The 7,500-nt window shown below is 34.8% G+C and overlaps 1 protein-coding gene across 4 annotated transcripts in view; it reads left to right on the top strand.

The window, feature by feature from the left end:
* LOC106882433 (uncharacterized) overlaps window positions 1-7,500 on the top strand; it is a 233,419-nt gene that overhangs the window by 92,440 nt on the left and 133,479 nt on the right. The gene's annotated exons all lie outside the window — the stretch shown is intronic.

Below are 7,500 nucleotides of genomic sequence, written 5' to 3'. Positions count from 1 at the left end.
CTTTCATACCAAATGCTTAAGGTATTTCTTTAAGAATGCTTTTGGTAGTCATACAACTAAATTAGTCCTCTTTATAAAGGTAGTATATTGGTTACATATATTACATCATACCTTGTTACTGTGTGGATCAAGATTCCTATTAACTGACCCCTGGTATTTAAAACAAAGTGCAATGTTATTACTAGCCCAAATATGCTTGAGGCACATTCAACTGGGGAACAAGCCATTCACAGTGTTTTGTCATGGAGAAAATTTCTTACTGTAGACAAATGATGTGGATATACCCAGATAAGTTTGCAGCGCCACCTGCCTAGACTGTGAGATGTCAGCATTTTGGAGTAGTTGTCTCCTCTTTGGTCACAGACATCAAACAGGTAACACTTATGGTATGCAAATTAGTAGCTCCAGTTTTCTGTATCATCTGTAATTGTTGAGTGTATAAACAAAATGGCTGCTTCTTTCTTTGGAATTGGTCAAATTGATGTAGACACCCCTGATGAGAATTCAATAAGATTTGAAAATCAGTTAAGATTGTTCATCGTTTTAAATTAGCCTTATCTATAAAGAGCTTACATATATCTAGCAGCAAAACATGTATAATCAAATGACAGGTGGTGTTCTCACTGTGATATATATATATATACAAAATTATATAAGTATGCATATGGATCTATATGTATGTATATGTACATATATCTTTGTGTATATATATATATATATATACAAAATTATATAAGTATGTACATAGATATGTATACATGTATATGGATCTATATGTATGTATATGTACATATGTTTGTGTGTGTGTATATATATATATATATATATATATATATATATATCTTTGTGTATATATATATATATATATATATATATACAAAATTATATAAGTATGTACATAGATATGTATACATGTATATGGATCTATATGTATGTATATGTACATATATGTTTGTGTGTGTGTGTATATATATATATATATATATATATACACAAAATGATACAAGTACGTACATAGATATATTTATGGATCTCTACGTATGTATGTATATGTACATATATGTTTGTGTGTATATATATATATGCAAAATTATATAAGTATATACATAGATATGTATATGGATCTATATGTATGTATATGTACATATATGTTTGTGTGTATATATATATATGCAAAATTATATAAGTATATACATAGATATGTATATGGATCTATATGTATGTATATGTACATATATGTTTGTGTATACATATATATATACACACACATGTTGGGCTTTGCTAATAGCATGTACTCACAGTTAGCCACTTACTTAAATAAAATTTGTCACAATGCATCTATGGGAAAACTGTGAATAAACATTTACTGGTGTTGTAAATAGTGGCTTAGTTGGTTGAATAAAAATCCATAATAGACAACAGAAGGTGGCAATAATAGCCATTTGGCATTCTCACTAAACTGCTGCTGAGATGCTTTTCGTTTCCTTCTGATATCTTGTGTTTATGAACATTGCATTCCTGTAAGAACGATAAGATATAGGTAATGCTTCCAATTTATGCAAAAGACCAGAAATTTTGAGGGGAGGGGCATTAATCGATACTATCAATACTAGAATTTGACTGATACTTTATTGACTCAGAGTGAAAGACAATATAATAATAATAATAATAGTAATAATAAGGGCACTAAGAGAGCACAAACCTCCACTAGGGCAACACCAATGTCCTCTCAATGATTAGCCAGATATGATTTTTTTAAATGAGAATATCTGAAATAAATGCGACTGCTCTCACAAACGAGAATATTAAAAATGAATCCGACTGCTCTCAAAATTTAAGTGAAAAAACAGGAAAAATAATCCAGAATCCTTGTCTGGTACTGGATTGATCCCAAAATCTAATCAGTTCGTACCAGTCACGAGACCAAACATTCCTGAAAGTTTCATGTGAATCCATCTAGCAGTTCTTGAGATATCTTGTCCACGGACAAACAAACAAACACAACTGCAAACAATACTTCTGCCTTTGCTAAGGTGGAGGTAATAATAATAATAATAATAATAATAATAATAATAATAATGATATCCTTTTTAGTATAGGCACAAAGTCTGAAATTTGGCAGCTGGGTGCTAGTCAATTATATTGACCCCCGTGCTCACTGGTACTTATTTTATTAACCCTCAAAAAGGATAAAAGGCAAAGTCAACCTTGGAAGAATTTGAATTCAGAACATGAAGCTGTAAGAAATGCTGTTAAGCATTCTGTTTGGCATACTAACGACTCTTGCAAGAAGCTGCCTAAGTAATAATTATAAAGAAAATAATTATAATAATCATTTGTATTATAAGCACAAGACTTGGAATTTCATGGGAAGGGGGTAAGATGATTACATCAACCCCAGTGCATAACTGGTACTTATTTTATTGACCCTGAAAGGGTGAAAGGCAAAGTTGACCTCGGTGGAATTTGAACTCAAATTGTTAAGACAGACAAAATGCTGCTAAGCATTTAATCTGGCATGCTAATGATTCTGCCAGCTGGCTGCTTTAGTAATAATAATAATAATAATAATAATAATAATGATAATAATAATAATAATGATCCTTTCTGCTATAGGCATAAGTCCTGAAATTTGTGGGGAGGGATCAAGTTGATTACATCGACTCTAGTGCATAACTGGTACTTATTCCATTGACCTTGAAAGGATGAAAGGCAAAGTCAACCTTGGTGGAATTTGAACTCAGAGCACGAAGACAGACAAAATGCTACTAAGCATTTCACGCTCTGTGCTAACACCGGTTCTGCCAGCTCATTTCCTTAATAATAATAATAATAATAATAATAATAATAATAATAATAACTGTTTCAAATTTTAGCGCAAAGCCAGAAAGTATAGACACTGGAATTAGCTCAGAAAGAGTAAAAGTAAATATGATGATGGTAATCTTTTCTACTATAAGGTGACCGGCAGTCTGGAGTGTGCGGCAGGGAGTTAATTAGATATATCCCAATGTTCAACTGGTACTTATTTCATGAATTTCAAAAAGATGAGAGTCAAAATTGACCACTAATAATAATAATAGCTTATAACATTAGTTCAAAGCTTGTAATTTGGGGTGAGGGGCTAGTCATTTAAATAGTCCCTTGTATATAACTATTATTAATAGTCTTTTTGGCAGTAGGTCACTTATTTGATATAAGGGGTAGAATTGGTTGAATCAACCCCACTGCCTGAGTAGCACTTATTTTAACTTTGGAGGGTACAAAGAATCGTTCCCTTGTAAGATTTGAACTTGGATTATAAGGACATATTACTAACTTCAGTTCAGAAAAAGAGGGAAAATGCTACATATTAAACAAAATATTATTGACTAGCTGGCCCCGTGCTGTGAAAAATAATGGCTAATTGTAGTATTTTATATATAAATATGGATGGTAAATCAAATTAATACACTTGTCTATATTATTTAGTGGTTGTCTTTTGAGATGTGACATCAATCATCATTGGTTACTGAAAGAACACTGGTTCACACATACATTCACATACTTCCCTTGTACATGCACTCATACTTACACAGAGTTGAAACACTGTTTGATTTTTCTTTTCAGCATTGAATGTTTACCCTTCCACTTCTATTGCACACACACACACACACACACACACACACACACACACACACACACACTCACACACACATACACACACATTCAAATAGCTCCCTTTTACATACACATATACTCACACAGTTGAAACACTCCCAGTACCAGTTTGCCATCACCCCTTTCCTCCAAATTCATATGTTGTGACAGAGAAAAACACAAGTATTATTATAGTAGATTGTACATACATAGTGTATGTATTTTGCTTTATATACTCATTTGCTGTGGGATAGCAACTGGTGAATGCTCCCTACAAGACACTGGGTGTTAAAGAGCTCTGAATGTCACAGAGCAGGCAAGACAACTAACCTTGGCTTGGCGATGCTGAGCTGTCTTGCTTGGTCTGTGACATTCAGATATTCTTTAACACTTGGTGTTGTGTAAGGAGCTTTCCTCAGACATTGAGGAGACCCCTTTCAGTCATGAATGACCATGGGGTTGCACCTAGAAAGTTCCCCTCTGAGGCACAAGTCTGGGCAAGGTTGTTCGTGGAAGGCCAGCAGTCGCCCATGCATACCAGCCTTCTCTTTCCACACCACTGATGTAATCCAAGGGAAAGGCAAAGGGGCCGATACAGCTTGGTACCAGTGATGATGCAACTCATTCTTACAGCTGAGTGAATTGGAGGAACATGAAATAAAATGTCTTGCTCAAGAACACAACACGCAGCCCGGTCCAGGAATCGAACTCACAACCTCACGATCATAAGCTCGACTCTCTAACCACTGAGCCATGCACCTTCACCCTCAGACACTATTCCGCAGACACTATTCCGCAGCAAATTTGGCGTATGAACAAAATATATACACTATATATGTGCAACCAATAATGTTTACATTAATAGAGCTGCTTTTAATTTGTAATTTAGTTAAGCAATATATATTTTAAGTCTGCTTTTTTTTTTTGCCTTTTTAAAATGTTTTTCCCTAACCTACATATATTAATTAAGAGAGACTGTCTGTAACGAACCAACTCACCTATGAATGTATTAAACATGTTTGTTTCTGACGTTCATTCTTGCACAATATGTGACCAAATCAACCAATTGCAGATTAAGCGTTTTGATAGTCAATATAAATCAATAGATAGTTAAATACGTATGAAATACAATTTAGATCAAGCCATTGAAGGTAATATATCCATAATCGTTTGACTTGCTAGAAGCAGCAGCAATAGTGAAAATAGCAGTAGTAGTAGTAGTAGTGGTGTATTGTAACAGTGTGTTGCTGCATCTACCTCCCATTTGTTGGTGATTTCCTACTATTCCTGGCAGATGATGCTTCTGCAGCACTCAGGTGACAACCCCACAACCTATGGGTCAGTTTGGGTAGTTGTTGCTGGCGAGGATTTTACGAGGTCGGTTTGCAAATTCTATCTCAACTTCTTTTAGCCACCTGTTCGTCACAACATACAGAGGAAACATTGAGTCCATTCTTGACATGCTGCCCCCCCCCCCCCCTACATACATATACAGTGCTAGATCAATGTGAAATGAAGTGTATTGCTCAAGAATGCAACCCGCCTCCTGGTCCAGGAATTGAACACACGATCTGACAATCACAAGTTGCATCATGTCTGCATTAACCTCACTTAAACTTGCTCAACTGAAAACATGACGCTGGTATGGTTGTGTGGAAAGAAGCTTGCTTTCCAATCACATGGTCCTGAGTTCAGTCCCACTGTGTGACACCTTCGGCATGTGAGTTCTACTCCAGCCCTGGGCTGACCAAAGCCTTGTGAATGGATATGTTAGGCAGAAAATGAAAGAAACCTGTCATATCATGGTTTAACATTCCCCTTCCATGCTGACATAAGTTGGATGGTTTCACAGGAACTGGCCAGGCAGGAGACTGCACCAGACTTCTGTGTCTGTTTTGGCATGGTTTTTTTATGGCTGGATACCCTTCCTAACACCACCACCTTGTGGAATGGATCGAGTGTTTTTTTTTACCAGTACAGGTGAGGTCAATTTTGATATGGTTTTTACAGCTGGATGCCCTTCCAAAGGCCAGCCATTTTAGAGTTTGGACAAGATTTTATATATATATATATATATATATATATATATATATATATATATGGATAATAACAACAAATGGAACAAAACGCATGTCGATGAAAGTTCCTTTAATTCCTACATATATGTTTCAAAACAAATGAGTCCTTTCACAAAGAAGAAAGGGCCCTCATTTGTTTTGAAACATATATGTAGGAATTAAAGGAACTTTCATCGACATGCATTTTGCTCCATTTGTTGTTATTATCCATATATTCTCAAAATGTATCGCGTTAACTCGGTATATCAACCTGTAAAGCGGCTGGGATATCTTGTTTTTTAGTGTAATTTTGCTACCCCTGGTAACTATTAACGTATTCAAATTATCGAAAGTTTTAATAACTGAGATAATATTGATATAAACATAAACTTATATATATATATATATATATATATTGATGATGATGATATATATATGTATGTGTGTGTGTGTGTGTGTGTGTGTGTGTGTGTGCGCGTGCGTGCGTGCGTGCGTGTAATATGTAGATGTGGCTTCACCACTATTTGCTCAATGAATTGCAGTCTATATTGTAGTGGAATAAGAAGTTTTTGAGTAGCTGCTGCCAATCATCATCATCATCATCATCAAGATCGATCTCCTCCTCCTTCTCAGCATCATCAGCTGTTAGACATGTTTTATAAAGGATTTATGAATTTCACAATGCAAAATCCACCACGTGAAGGAAAATTATCCTATGCTGCTTCTTGTCTTGTTTCCTCGATATTGAGTGATCCTGAAATACTGGCAGACCTTGTCAACCCTCACTTTCATTATCAATTTGTTGTCAGAAGCAGCCTCTGGTCTTTTCTCGACTTTGGCCTGAATAATTACTCTCTTTATAACTGGACTATAAACGGTAGACGACAGTGCACACATCTTCTTTATTTTCCCATTTTAGGGCCAAGACCTTTCCTCCCCTAAAGGCACAATTTTCACCCCCACCTCTTTAGTTTTTCTTCTTCAGTGGTTTAAGCATTTCTTTTCTGTTTTGACTTACAGTAGAATACAAGTGAGTATAATTCTAGGCAGGGATATCAGCTGGTTGTGAACTAGTATAAAATTTATTAATACTTGGACTATATAGCCTTGTTGTAGCAAAGGTTTCATAAGTGTCATAACTTTCTGTAAGGATATTGGGAGATCACTAAATTCATCATCAAGTTTCATCCCTTTTTCTGACTGCTCAAACACACACTGATTGAAATTCACACAATGTAAAATATTTTATTCCAAATCTCTGATGTTTAACCCATTACCTCCCATAATTCTATTAACTGGAATTTCTTTATGAAACTTTGATTTCTAGCATAAAACAGCCTTAGAAACATTTCAAAATAACATTTTAAATAGAAATAAGCGAGATATTGGATGAAAAATTAGCAAACCTCATTTGAATATCAGAGAATATACCTAGTAGATATAGCAAAAAGGTTAGATATGTGTAAATATTAACAGATAATTACGAAATTTGTAATTTTTAAGTGATCTCATATGAGATCACTGGTAGGTAATGGATTAAGAAGAAGAATGTATTGAATTCACCCAAGCCCACCTTTATATAACATAAAGGTTTCATCAATGCTAATATCCCTTTTTTTTTTGGAATGTATGAGCTCTGAAATTTTGCTTGCAGATGACAGAATGCATCGTATAGCTTATTTAATTTAGGTTGGAAGTGAGTTACAGAAACATAAGTTTTGATGTCAGAAAAATATAGATACTGCTTTAGTTTTCAATACTGATTTTATGACATCCATCCATACATTTTCCCCACCTATTATTC

The sequence above is a fragment of the Octopus bimaculoides genome, chromosome Z, assembly GCF_046866305.1.
Source record: "Octopus bimaculoides isolate indiv1 chromosome Z, ASM4686630v1, whole genome shotgun sequence".
Classification (NCBI taxonomy): domain Eukaryota; kingdom Metazoa; phylum Mollusca; class Cephalopoda; order Octopoda; family Octopodidae; genus Octopus; species Octopus bimaculoides.
Note: the sequence above shows the minus strand (reverse complement) of the source record. Positions and strands in the feature narration are given on the sequence as shown.